The sequence below is a fragment of the Lemur catta genome, chromosome 7, assembly GCF_020740605.2.
Source record: "Lemur catta isolate mLemCat1 chromosome 7, mLemCat1.pri, whole genome shotgun sequence".
NCBI classification, from domain to species: domain Eukaryota; kingdom Metazoa; phylum Chordata; class Mammalia; order Primates; family Lemuridae; genus Lemur; species Lemur catta.
In genome coordinates, this window is record NC_059134.1 from 41,628,779 (window position 1) to 41,642,801 (window position 14,023).

Sequence of the window (14,023 nt, forward strand, 5' to 3'; positions counted from 1 at the left end):
CAGCTTCAACCAAAGCTTTTAGTTGCTTGTAATCTAGGTGTTCGTGAAAGCGATGTTGATTAGCGTCCTCAAAGACGGGGAAAGCAAACTCCCTCTGTATCTTCTTTCTAGCTCGGGGAGGCACAAACGAGGTTCCGCCCTCCATATTTAGAGGGGCAGATCCCGCAACGGGAAAAGGAGGGGCAGTAGCGTACGGGGGCGGGCGATTACGCTCCGCCTCATATCTAGCCGCCGCCTCCTCCAGCTCCGCCTTCTCCTGCGGAGACAGCCCCTCCTCCGCCTCGCGAGAACGCGAACGGGAAGAAGAGCGAGACGATGAAGAAGAACAGGAAGAAGGACGAGAGGAAGAAGAGGAAGCCGACATGTGGAGGGAGGCCATTTTGAGAGCCACCTCCTCCATGTCCCTTTCAGGCGGCGGGCGTCCCCGCCGTTCCTGTTTACCCGCGGACTTACGTTTCCTTTCCGGCCTTTTCCTCGGCCGCCCCGGCCGAGCCGGACCCACTTTGCCTCTCTCAGACATACTATCTTGATAATCACTGAGTACTTGCTGACCTTCCCGGACCGGACCGCTGCAACGGTCGTCCTCTAAACAGGAGCGCACCAGTGCCCACACAGGGAGAACACACTCCCAAAGGGGACCAGACTCTCGGGCACGGCGAAGGTCCTGCTCTAGCTTATCCCAACTCGGAATCGTTAAAGACCCCGAGTGGAGAAACCATGGGGCCACCCGGTCCACGTCCTGCACAAAATGGCGCAGGACACGGTCAGGGATACGAAGCTCCCGGGCGGCCAGAAGACCCCGCAGGGCCCGCAACAGGTGACAACTAGGAGAGTTCCCCATGGGGTAGGTCACAAGCACCCGGTGCCGGCGTCAGAAGAGGGCAGGGGTCCAAAATAAAACCGCCCCAGCTGCTGTGGTTCTGAACTCACCTCCAAAGAGGTCGTCTCCGCTGGTGCGAGAAGTTCCCGGGTTTCGGCACCACTTGTCGCGCCGCACTCGCCTGCAAGGACGACGCAACAAACTGGAGTTCTTCCAACAGCAGTTTAATGAGGCATCTAGTCTAGTTACATGGCGAGAGACCCCGAACAGGAAGGACAGTGGGCTTATATACCATTGCAGGTAGTCGTGGCGGGAAGTGATTGGTAGAGGGCCCTGACAAGGCTCCCAGCAATGATTCTATTGGCTATGTGCTCACCCGTAATCAGAGACCGCTCCCAACACTGTCACTGGACTATTGAGGCATCAGATAAGACAATGCTTATGAACATGACTTTTACCATTTTTGGTGTTATTTCTAACTCTCTAGCCATATAATCTTGAACAAATAATTTCAACTCTTTGGGGCTATGTTTCCTAGAAAATGAAGGGATTGGATTTTCCAGATACCTTTGCAGCTCTAAAATTCTCAGCCATGACCCAGGAGAACAATTGCCTTCCCATAGTTTTATTAAGTGCCATCCTTGGGAGCTGCCTGGTCCCCCTTTCTAAATATGACCCCACTCTCCACCCACCCTCCCTTTTCTCTAAGAAGATCTGCAATTTTCCTGGGAAGTGAGCACGGCTGTATTCTTTGCAGCAATAGCTTTAACATCCAGGTGTCGAGAAGCTGTTGACCTGGATTCTCAGTGCTTCCAGTTCCTAATCATGAGCCCTGGCTGGGAAGAAGTCAAGGTGGAAATGAGCAGACCTACATCTGAGTGTCAGTTCTGTCACTAATTGGCTGGGAGACCCTGGAATCTTCTTTAACTTCTGCAAGCCTGTTTCCTCATGGAGCTACGCAGCTATCACCTCATTGGGCTGCTCTGAAGATTAAATGAAATGACACCTATAACGTGCCTGGAGCAAGTAGCGTTATGCCTTTTTTGTATATCCTAGAGCGCTATTTCCCACTAAGTGTTAAATTTCCATTATCACTGCTGTTAGTGGTCACACTGGGCAATGATGTCAGCAGTTTCAACCTCCTTCATCCAAACAAAGGAGCCAGAGGCAGGCAGCGCCCCCTTCAGGCATCAGCTTTCTGTGGCCCTGGATTGGGATATCAGATAGGAATAAGACCCCAAGCATTAGCATCCTGCTTAAGCCACTGTTCATGAATGACTTTAAATCTTCTGTGGGCACAAAAAGCTGAAGCTGGACATTTTTCTGTTTTGTCCCCAAAGAGAAGTCCCTGGCTCTGCAAAGGACTTCAGCTTTCCCCCGTGGAAAGGGCCATTCGTGACACCAGGCCTCCATGCCTGGGGACCGTGTAGGGAATGAGCCACTATTCATGAGGCAGTTAGTTGACAACCTTGGCATGAACCTGAGTCAAGAATGGGCACGGGCGCCACCTAACCGGAATCAGGCACTCTTCCTGCGTCCCACAGGCACATTCTGGGCTTTGCAGGAATCACCCACATCTCCTGCTTCTCTGGCAGCCTCCACGCAGCAAATGAAACACGGAATTGACTCCAGTCCGACGTCAGTTCGCAAGGAGCCAGTGCGGAGAAGAGAGGAAGATGTAAAATCTTCCCTTCTCTCCACGTACCTCCAATATGGCTTCTCCAAAATCTCCAGGTTCGGTAAACTAAATCCATAAAGAAAATGAGACAGGACATGTTCCACAAAATCAAATGAGAGGCCAAGACGATTCAGATCACCTTGGTTCTTTCTTTCTCCAGCTACCACGCATTGAGAGCCTTTTGAACACATGATCTTATTTTCATCCTCTCAACAATCTCATAAGGCAAGTGCTACTGTCAGCCCCATTTTACAGATGGGGAAATTGAGGTGAAAGAATTTAAATAACTTGCCCGAGGTCACACAGTTGCTAAGCGAAGGAGACGAGGTCTGAGCCGAGGTTTGTGTGACTCAGGGCCAAGTTCATCATCACTAGGGGAATTGCTCTGGCAGTAGATGAAAGAATCAGAACAGGACAACAGTGATTTCCTAAACTTGCCTCAGTTCCCCCAACCTTTCAAGGAGAGCCTACTGAACATGTACTGTAAGCCAGACGCTTCCACATCTATTATACTCCTTTAGTCCACATACCACTGTCTTTGAGGTCAATACTTTCTCTGTGTTACAGAGGAAACTGAGGCTCAGAGAGGTAAGTGGCTCTCCGGGTCGCTCTGTCTACCAGTGGCAGAGCTGGGCTTGGCACAGTGGGGCTGTGAGGCCAGAGCACTTTCTCCTGATTCTGCAATGGCTGGAGGCAGCTTCCTCGTATCTGCTGTTTCCTCGCTCCCTTGCAGCGAGGATTCACCTGTGCTCTGCCAAGGGCTGGAGGGGCACAGGCTTGCTGCTCTTGGCCTTGGCCACCACAGCCAGGAGGAATGAATAGAGGTGAGGAGCAGGGGGCGCGGTGTGGCACTAATCTCCCCAGAAGCTTGACTCTCAATGGAGGAAGAAAGGACAGTAGATTGAGCTTCTCTTTCTGATGGAAGGAAGGCTACAACAAGCCCTCAAAAGCCACAAGGAACACTGCAGACGACGAGTGATGACGAGCACAAACACTTATGTAATGTCAGCTCCATGCCTAAGGCTGTTTGAGGATCTGTAGGGGGGACCGGAATTCACAGCTGCTTCCTTTCATACTAACTGTAGCAGGCATTTGCACAAAGCGTTAAGGTACATTAAATCTTTGCAGACATATCATTTTATGTGTTTCCCACACCAACTTTGTGAGATAAGTATCATTATCACCATCTCACAGGTGTGGAAAGGAGGCCCAGGCAGACTAAATCAATGACTGTGGCCTCACAGCTGGTGCAGGGCAGAAGGGGGCCTCAAACACTTCTGACTCCAAAGCCTGTGCTCTCTCCATTTCTCCACCATCTCACTCATGCGTGCACACATAGGGCAGGACACGGGGAAAGATGGCATGCATGAAGCTAATGCTAGCAGAGGTCCTGCTACATACCCACAGTTCAGCAAAATAGGACACAGAGTGCTTGGGAGGGCTGCTCCGACCAGCTGAGAGTCGGTCTGAGTTTGTTTGGCCTGATGTCTGTCAGAGGAGGAACACATCTAAGTAGGTAACAGAAGAAAATCCACGTTGAAGAGGACCCACACAGTTCAACCTGTGTTGTTCGAGGGTTAACTGTATTTACCTAACCTTAGGTATGTTGCAAAGCCCCTTTCCTGGCGGCAAAGCCCACATCTTATCATCTCTAGACCCCTGGCCCTCCACGGTGCTTGACACACAGTCGGCTCTCAGGACATGAGGACACGCTCAGTGAAGGTGTGGCTGGCAGGGCTGAGACTCGGTCTAGGTCTCCTGACTCCTGAGATCGTGCTTTTCCCCCCACACAGAGCTGCTTACCAATGTCTCTGATCACAGGAAACTGTCCACTGCTCTTACAGTTTTGTTCAGACACCTTCCACCGCCCTTTAAGAACTGAGAAAACTCAAATAGCCAGAGACCTTCCTGCTCCAAAGATTCCCTCTGCTTGAAGCCTCCAGTCAGAGCCTCCCCAGAGACTTTAGACCCCATGTCCTGGGCTGCCTGAGTCATTCCAGTCAGCTCCCCCGTCCCTCCCTGTGGTGAGGAAGACACAACACGGATATGTCAGGAATAAAAGCTCATGCTTCGAAGCAAACACAGCCCTCAGCTTTGCCCCAATTCAGCAAAGCATTAACATGCTGGAAGTGTCGCCGGCCTTCCTGTGGCCTCACCGTCACACTCACCCATCCAGTCAACAAATATTTATGGAGTTTGTACACAGCTCAGGCTCTGTTTTGGTCACTGACTCAGGCTTTAGAAAAACAATTATTCATTTGCTCATCCAACCATACAACAAACATTTACTGAACATGCTCTGCCTTCATGGAGAGTGCCAACACCAATGGCTTCGTCACTCTGCGTAGAGGAGACTATGAGGCTGCATCCGGGCTTGGTGAGGAAGCATGCTAGGATCCATTACTGATGTCTGCCCTGTGTGCAGATTAGGGAGCTGGCAGCACACTTACTCCTATGTACTGGGCAGCGCATAGGCACTGGAAGTGAATGGTGGATAAGTCTCATTCCCTGCTCACAATTTTGTAGCAAATGATTTCATTCTATAGATGACAACTGGGGCAGATGAATGGACAGAGGGCGTCACAGTTCTAGTACCCCATTTTTACACACTTGGTAAATAAGACAAAGATATTTAACCTAGTCTGCCATTCTACATTTGGACCCTCTTCAATACGACCAGGAAACTCAGCAGATGCACCTTTAAAAAGCTGAGTTCCCGTCACCTTTCTCACCATTGCTGTATTGAATTTCTGGCTCTTTTCCATTTTAGAAGCTGCTCTGTGTGCTTTTGGCCACACAGGGGACTGTGGGGTCAATGTACTGTGTGGTGATTTCTTCACTAGGTATGCTTAGTGGCCCCTTCTGTGACGTGGGCAGTGGAAACCATACCTACCCTTTCAAGAATGACACCCTGGAGTGAGTAGCATTCACAGTCTTGGGTCAGTGTCTCACATTTAAAGAGGACACAGTTGATGACCACAAAGAGTGTGTGCTGTCAGTACTGACTGTCCAGTAATAGGGCCAGGAACTTCCATTCATACCCAGTGTCTTGTTTCTCTCCCCCCACTTGCTCCCAAGTCAACATCTCTGAGAGATGATTGGCCTGGGCAAGGAGCCCTGTGTGGGCCCATGAATTAAGCAGTCCACCCAAGGTATTCAACCCAGTGCCTTGACTTCCTTAGCCCCAATTATTAAACTCAACAAAGTAGGTGCTGAGGAAGGGGGGGGGAGTACAAAAGATGGATACGACAACTTTGCCTTTTGCAAGAAGCTCACAATCTAACTGTGGGGACTTAACTACCAAATCTGGGGTTGCACAAATAGTCTAGAGTGGCTGGACCCTGTGATGCACATTTAGTTTCCTGAAGGAGTATGGGGGAAAACGAGCACCAGTTGATTGAGAAAGACCCTGCCTCTCTTCTCACGCTCTCTCCCTGGCAGATCTCTTTCATGCCCATGCCTTTCAGAACCATCCATCCATTTATGTATGATCATTATTATTTATGAATATTCCCAGATTGTCAATCTCCAGCCTGGACATTTCTTCTACATTTCTGACCCACATAACCATTGCCTTCCTGAAATTTCCTCTTGAATGTCTTGCAGCGTTTCAATATGAATATGCCCTAAACCTTGGCTGCTCCCCCAGATCATCCCCACACATTAGGTGGTACCTAAAACCTGTGAGTCATCTTCGATTCTTCTCTCTTCTCACTCCCACATTCAATTTACCACCACGTCCTGTGGATTCTACCTTGATGATATGCCTTGAGTCCAACCACTGCTCCCGGCCAAGTCTGTCATTATCCTATTCCAAATCCCATCTGCCTTCACCTCAACTCCTACAGTAGCCTTGTAACAAGTGTCCCAGGCTCATTTTGAAATAGATCAGCCAAAGGAGTTTTTGTAAAAAGTAAAGGAGCTGGTGAGGCTGAGAAATCTTTACACTAAGGAACTTACAGTCTCACTGGGAACTCAGCAGACACAGACATGGGTGGGGTGAAGGTAGAGATAGAGACAGAGATATCAAATACTATGCTGCCTTGTGAAACACAGCCAGAAAACCTACTCCACTTTCTCCCTGTCCAGCCAGCATACTCTGGCCCCGAATCTCCCTCGGGGCTTTTGCTTCCATGCCGTTTCTCTGCTGCCAGCCTCCTTCAAGGCCAGGGCACCTCCCCTTTCCCAGTGAAGCCTTCTCCAGCGACTCTGGGCCTCTCCGATCTCTCCTTGATATGACTACAATTCACGCCTACTGCATGGCAGTCACTGTGTCGATTAGTATCTCACTAATCCTCACAATCACTTAATGTTATTGATGCTATTTTTAACTCCATTTTACACACAAAGAATCGGAGGTACAGAAACGTTTTAAAAATTTATCCGGAATTTCGTAGCAAGAGAGCTGGGATAAGGATCTGGGTCTGTGGGACTTCGGAGCCCTAGCTCTTAATTGCTCCTTACTGCCTCTGAGATCCTTATAGCAGTTAAAATCTTGTCTCCCGTGATTTCCCATCTCCTCCTGTGCTCTCCTGAGTGGCTACGTCTATATCCGCAACACCCTGCTGAGACGTTGTGCTATTAGAGGGAAAGATGTCTGTTCAGCCCTCTCTCCACTGGGCACATAACAAATCTGTTCTCTCTGTGAAGATGAGAGCAATGAAGACCCGTAGGGCTGTGTAATCTCCTGTATTAGGCTGGTGCTTTTCAGATGCTTGTAAGTGGCAGGTCCCTCCCTTTACTGTCTTTGATGCAGAGACAGAAAACTAGCCAGGCGAATTTTCTCTCCTGTCCTGGTAGGAGCAACTACTTATTCAACCAGCCCCCCTGGGCTACGTGCAAAGAGCTTGAGCATATTGTTCTCTGGAACATGGTCTTGTTCTCCATCCTCCTGGGGACTGGCGCTGTGGCAGCTGTGCTCTGCCTTGGTCACATTTTCAGTGGACCCTGAAGCACCTTCTGCGGCCCATGCATCTGAAAATGACAGGTCAGCGCTTCTGGAACCCAGCGATCTCCAGGTCACTTCCCCTCGTGACCCATCCCACAACGTCTCTCTGCTGCCCCAGCTCCACACTTCCAGAAGTAAGGCAGTAACTGTGAAATGCCTTTTGAAATGTAGAACTTCATTTGCCTCTCTGGGCTTAATTTTCTTTTAGGTGACCATGACTAGCTTAGGATCAGCCTGAAGAAATCGTAACTTATTGACAGATGCAAAAGAGTTCCCCTTGGTTCAGAGGAACTGGATTTGGCAAATGTCAATGCCTAGAATTCTTAAAGCTGCAAAAAAATGCTTTCTTATCAGAGTTTATTTTTATAAATGTCAACAGCTTTGAAAACTTTATCTTCTTTGTTAGACTCAAGACTGTCATTTCTCCAAATGATCTTTAAGAATGATGTAAGTCATTGGGCTGTATGATAATGAAAATCATAATAACAATAATGATAGACAGTCACATTCATTGAGTAATTACTATATCCCTGTCCCTGTGCTAAGCACTTTACCTATGTTATTTCAGTTAATTCTATTAAGCAAGTACCATTATAATGCCATCTTATAGGTGAGGTAACTCAGGCTCAGGAGGCTCAATGAATCTAAAGTCAATGAATCTAAGTTTTGAACTTGATTCTGATATTTATATTCTTGACCACTTTTAAACACTAGTTCTATGGATTGTAATAGATGTTATTCATTGACCCCCAAAAAGGAGGATCTATACTCAAATTAAATTGAGATACAGTGGATTAAAACAAAGTTTAATAGGTTTTTCTGCCACAAGACTTGTCAGAACTTTTACAAAGCACATTCACGGTGTGCATTGCTAATCTCCAGGAAGAGAATAGCAAATGCACAATTCCTCAGTCTTATTTAACCACAAAACCATTTTCTACTGGAACAATTTTTATGGGGCTAATGTTCCATGGAGCACGTTTGGGAAATATTGCATGACTCACAGGGATGGAGTAGAACCTACAATTCTTAACCCATAACAATCCAACAGACTTTCCCACACCACCGGAGAAGCAGAGAATCATGAGATGAAACCAGTGAAGGACTACTTGCCTAATGTTTAAAAACAAAATTGGCTGGGCACAGTGGCTTTTGCCTGTAACCCTAGCACTCTGGGAGGCTGAGGTGAGAGGATCACTTCAGGTCAGGAGTTCGAGACTAGCCTGAGCAAGAGCAAGACCCCGTCTCTACTAAAAGTAGAAAAAATTAGCCAGGCATGGTGGTGCACGCCTGTAGTTCCAGCAACCTGGGGGGCTGAGGCAGGAGCATTGCTTGAGCCCAGGAGTTTGAGGTTGCTGTGAGCTAGGCTAATGCCATGACACTCTAGCCTGGGCAACAGAGTAAGACTCAGTCTCAAAAAAAAAAAAAAAAATTAAAAATTTTTAAAAAATTTAAAAAATAAAAAATAAATCTTTTCTACAACAGCTGAAATCAGAAGGGCCTTTCCACTTTTTTCATCATAATTCTTTACTCTCATTGGAATAAACATTTTTGAGAACTCAATCTATGAGTAGAAGCTATGGCAGTTTCCAAAAAGGTATTTGACAGGGTCCCCACTTCAGGAATCTCGTAAACTAATGAGTCTTGCAGAGCCGACCGCTTCCATAGCAAATGCCCAGGGCTCCTGCTAGCCCAAATGGCACCTCTGTTCAAACTACAAAACAGCAGAGGACACAGCTGGGCAAGCAGAGAGAGCCACTGGCAGGTTTTAAAAAGGCATCTCTCCTATAGCCGGTACTGGATTGAATAGTGTTCTCTAAAAGTTCTGTCCAGCCAGAACCTGAGAATGTGACCGTATTTGGAAATAGGGTAGTTGTAAGATATAAATAATTGAAATGAGGTCATAATGGATTAGGGTGGGCTCCAAATCTAATATGACTAGCGTCCTTATAGGAAGAGAAGAAACACACACACATGGAGAGGAAGGCCATGTGCAAACAGAGGCAGAGATGGAAGTTATGCTGATGCAACCAAGGAATGCCAACGATCGCCAGCAACCAACAGAAAGTAGGAACAGATTCTCCCTCTGAGCCTCCAGAACCCAGCTGACACCTTGACTTCAGACCTCTGGCCTCCAAACTGTGAGAGAATAAATTTCTGTTGTTTTAAGCCACTCAGCTGGTGGTAGTCTGTTACAGCAGCCACACCAGGGCATAGTAAGCAGAGCACGGGCTGGATCTCAGCCTGCCCCCCCACCCCCAACCAGGCCCTGGACACTCGCTGCCTTGTACAGAATCAACCTGCTCAACAAGGTGGCCCTGCTGAAGCCACGAGGGCCCGTCAGCCCTGCCAATCCAGGCTGCTTCTTCAGCTGCCCTTCAGCTCTCCCGCTAGCACAAATCCAGACACAGGACCACAGAGAGCATGGACTGAGGACCCTGCAGTGAGCCTGGCACTCTGCCCGCATCTGAGGTTGTCCCCTCCACCCTGCCAGCGCTGTGAGGCTGTTATGTCTGGTGACAACACTGGGCTCGGGGAAGGGAAGTCTTTAGGGGAGTCAGTCTACCAAGTAGAATGGCTCTAACAAAATCCAAAGCATGAAGTTTTATAAGCTTTTCCTCATTAAAATACTCTCTTTGTAAAGTGATGGATTTGAAGCAAGGGAAGTAAAGGTTTTCTGCCTCTGGCAAAAGTCCCTCCTGTGGTTCTTCCTTTGGTAAGCAAAAGGAACTCACTGTTAAAAACACCAAAGCACAAACATTCTGTGGCCGGTAAGGTAGGCGGAGGGGGCATGGAGACACCCTCAGGCAGGGCCCAGCTTGTAAAGCTGGCGGGCTCTGTTAATGCACTCCATAAAGGGCTTGGGAGGGCGGGAAGTGCACCACCAACATTTTAAACATGGGGCCAACCATAACACGATTCGTGATTAATCCACTAAAAATTGTTTACTGCCAACTAGAAAAGAGATCTCTGAAAATAAGCAGGTACAGCTGACTTTCAAGGCTTAGGTCTACGATTCAGCTACTTTCTTGAGTTCCTATGATGTGCAAAGTAAAAGTGCCTGGAGAAAGGAGGGACGGAGCGACTCTCAATTATGGAAGAAAGACTTTAAGCAGAGGGGAAAATCCCAGTGCACAACCGCCTAGATGTGAAGCAAAGATGGATCCACTTCAGTCTCTGTGTCTTCAAGCACATCTCATCTGTTTAAATTCCATACTCTTGTTAAGAGACAAAATTGCAACAAACTGAGCTCAAGGATCTAATTGGCTTGTAGTCATGATTCTAGAATTGGACAGCTATCAGAACCAGGACAGGTTCAAAGAACTCCAGTCTGCCATGTGGTCAGATGGCATTTAAGGGCAGAAAATGGAAATGAGGTACAGAAGACGGAAGTGAGGTACAGAGACAGCTCAGTTGGTGACAGCTTGGCATTTGCCTCCTTTGAACATGGTTTGAACAGTTGGCTGCCAGTGATGGACTGAAGCCCGGCTGCTATGATTGGCTGAGACTCAGCTATTTGTTACAAACATATACTCCTAAATTAGGCTTTCAGGGAGTTTTCATATTAAGGCTGCAGTTCGCTATGTAAGGACTCATGTATGGAGACATCCTCAGGTCAAATTTAGTTTAATTTGAGACTTCTTATCTTAACTAACAGTATGTTAAAGTTAAACTTAAAGATTCCTTTCTGCTGATTCTAAGTTTTTAGAGAAGGCCCTCCTCTTTTAACCAATTACAAATTAAAGAATCACTGAATCCACCTATAACCTGTGAGCTCTCACTTCAAGATATCCGGCCCTTTTGGTCCAAACCAATGCATAACCTCCATGTTTTGATTTACAGCTTTGCCTGTAACTCCTGCTTCCCTCAAATGTCTAAAACAGAATTACAGCCTTACTTTCTCAGGAGGACTTTCTCAAGATGTCTTGGGTTTGTGCTTCCCCAGGTCGTGCACTCATATTGGCTCAGGAAAAATCTCTTTAAAATATTTTAAGCATTCAAGCATGACCATTCCCCAGAGGGTGTGCAACGCACTCGTCATGTAGGCATACACCCATCCCCTCCCCCCACCCCCCATCCCAGTCTGATATCCAATTGGTATCCTTCCCTGATGTACATTTAGGTGATGATCAGGGAAACCAGTTTTCTGGTGAGTACATGTGATGCTTGTTTTTCCATTCTTTGGATACTTCACTTAATATAATGGGTTCCAGCTCCCGGGGAGGTGGGGGGGGGGAGGGGATGGAGGTATGACTACATGATGAGTGCCAGGTGCACTGTCTGGAGAATGAGAGCGGACGCGCTTGGGACTCTGACTCGGGGGGATGGGCGGGACATGGACAATGTATATGACCTGAACTTATGTACCCCCATGATGAGCTGAAATAAAACAAAAAAAACAAAAAAAAAACATATAATCAGAATGAAACAATTACAATGTTAGAAATAAATTGTTTCACTAATTGAAAATTAGGATGATGAAATATAGTGAATTTCGAAATATTTAAAAAAAAATAAAATAAAATATTTTAAAGAGTTTGGTTTTTCCATTGACATAAGAAATACATATGTTGTCTTCGTCCCAGGTTCCTGGCACAGAGCTCCTAAAACCCCTGGAATTTCCTGAGTGATAATATGAGAGGAGCATCTTTCGCTGTTCATCAGAAACGCCTTGGCTGCCTGACGCCACCATCATAGGTTGTACACATGCTTCCTGGAAGAGCCTGTCCCAGTTGGCTTTGCCCTACCGCCGCAGCATCCCCCCTTGGCTGAAGTTGATGTCTGATGATGTGAAGGAGCAGATTTATAAACTGGCCAAGAAGGGCCTGATGCCCTCACGGATCGGTGTGATCCTGAGAGACCCACATGGCACTGCACAAGTACGTTTTGTGACAGATGATAAAATTTGAAGAATCCTTAAGTCTAAAGGACTTGCTCCTGATCTTCCTGAGGATCTATCTCTACCATTTAGTTAAGAAAGCAGTTGCTGTTAGAAAGTATCTTGAGAGGAATAGGAAGGATAAGGAAGCTACATTCCGCCTGATTCTGGTAGCCAAATTCATCAGTTGGCTCGGAATTACAAGACCAAGCGAGTTCTTCCTCCCAATTGGAAGTATGAGTCACCCACAGCCTCTGCCCTGGTTGCATACTTTTGCCTATGAACTCAAGCAATAAAATCAGTGTTTAACAAAAAAAGAAGAAAGGAAAGAAAGAAAGAGAGAGAGAGAAAGAAAGAGAGAAAGAAGGAAGGAAGGAAGGAAGGAAGGAAGGAAGGAAGGAAGGAAGGAAGGAAGGAAGGAAGGAAGGAACCCCTTTTAGCCATAGCAGAGTTTATGCTAACGAGGTGACTACTTCTGGTTGGCCCCTACATAACTTCAGGATTTGAGGATGGAAACTGGTTGCCGGAGGAACCAATCATATGATTAGATAGTTAAAATTTTCAGCCCCATCCACTCACCTCCAGGAAGGGGAGAGGGGCTGAAGATTGAGTTAATTATCAGTGGCCAATGGTTTTGATCAACCATGCTTAAAAAATAGAGCCTGCATACAAACCCTAAACAACTGGATTTGGAAAGCCCCTGGGTTGGTGAACACATGGAGGTGCTGGGAGGGTGGTGGCCTGAAGACGGTAGGGAAGCTCCTCATCCCCACCCCATGCCTTGCCCTGTGCATCTCTTTTACAGCTGGTTTATAGCCGGTCTGTCAGAAGTAGGGGGGACCTGGACTCACGATTGGCATTGAAGTGGAGGCAGGCTTGTGGGACTGAGCCCTTAACCTGTGAGGCTTGACTCTAACTCCAAGTGTCAGAATTGAATTGAATTGCAGGACACCCAGCTGGTGTTGGAAAATTGGCTGGCATGGGAAAAAAAAAACACATAGTTGGTGTCAGAAATGTTATGGGAATGAAAAACAGATCTTAGTAGATGGGGATGGGAAATACAAGATGAGCCTGGAGGGTCCTGTTGTGCCAGACAGTAAGGAAGGGCTCAAAAGGGAAAAGGGCGAGGGCATGCCAAAAGGACCCAGACGCAGACCCGAAAGAGCTCCCAATGGCCAAAACAGAAAGAATTTAAGCAACAAAATAAATAATGTAACATTGTATTATAACCCAAGTATAAAATAAATATCCATGAATCTAGACTGATATAAGTAAATGATTATACAAATAAATAAATTGGAGAGAGCAAATCTTCCTCACAGAAGAATTCCAAATAATGTGTGAAGATTCTCCCTTGCCGGGAAATGGAGTTTAGTCCCTCTCCCCACTTTGAATATAGGCTGTGCTTAATGACTTAATTCTAAAGAATAAGAATATGTAAAGTGGGGAAAGTCATTTTACAGTGGTGAAAATGAGAAAACATCACCTAGGCCAAATGATTAATACCATCAGCTATGAGTCATGTTGGTGGCAGGTACCCCTGATATGACGTGATGAGAAGGGCACTTCACCTCGGTGGTCTTCCTCCCCAAAGCCCAGCCTAACTATGAGAAAAACATCAGACAAACCCAAACTGAGAGACGTTCTATTAATACAAGATATCTGACTAGCTCTTCTCAAAACTGCCTGTGTGATCAA

General features: G+C 46.8%; 1 pseudogene; it reads left to right on the forward strand.

Moving 5' to 3' along the window:
* The first annotated feature begins 6,631 nt into the window (after positions 1-6,631).
* LOC123641997 lies at positions 6,632-12,608 on the forward strand (annotated as a pseudogene).
* Positions 12,609-14,023: the final 1,415 nt, after the last annotated feature.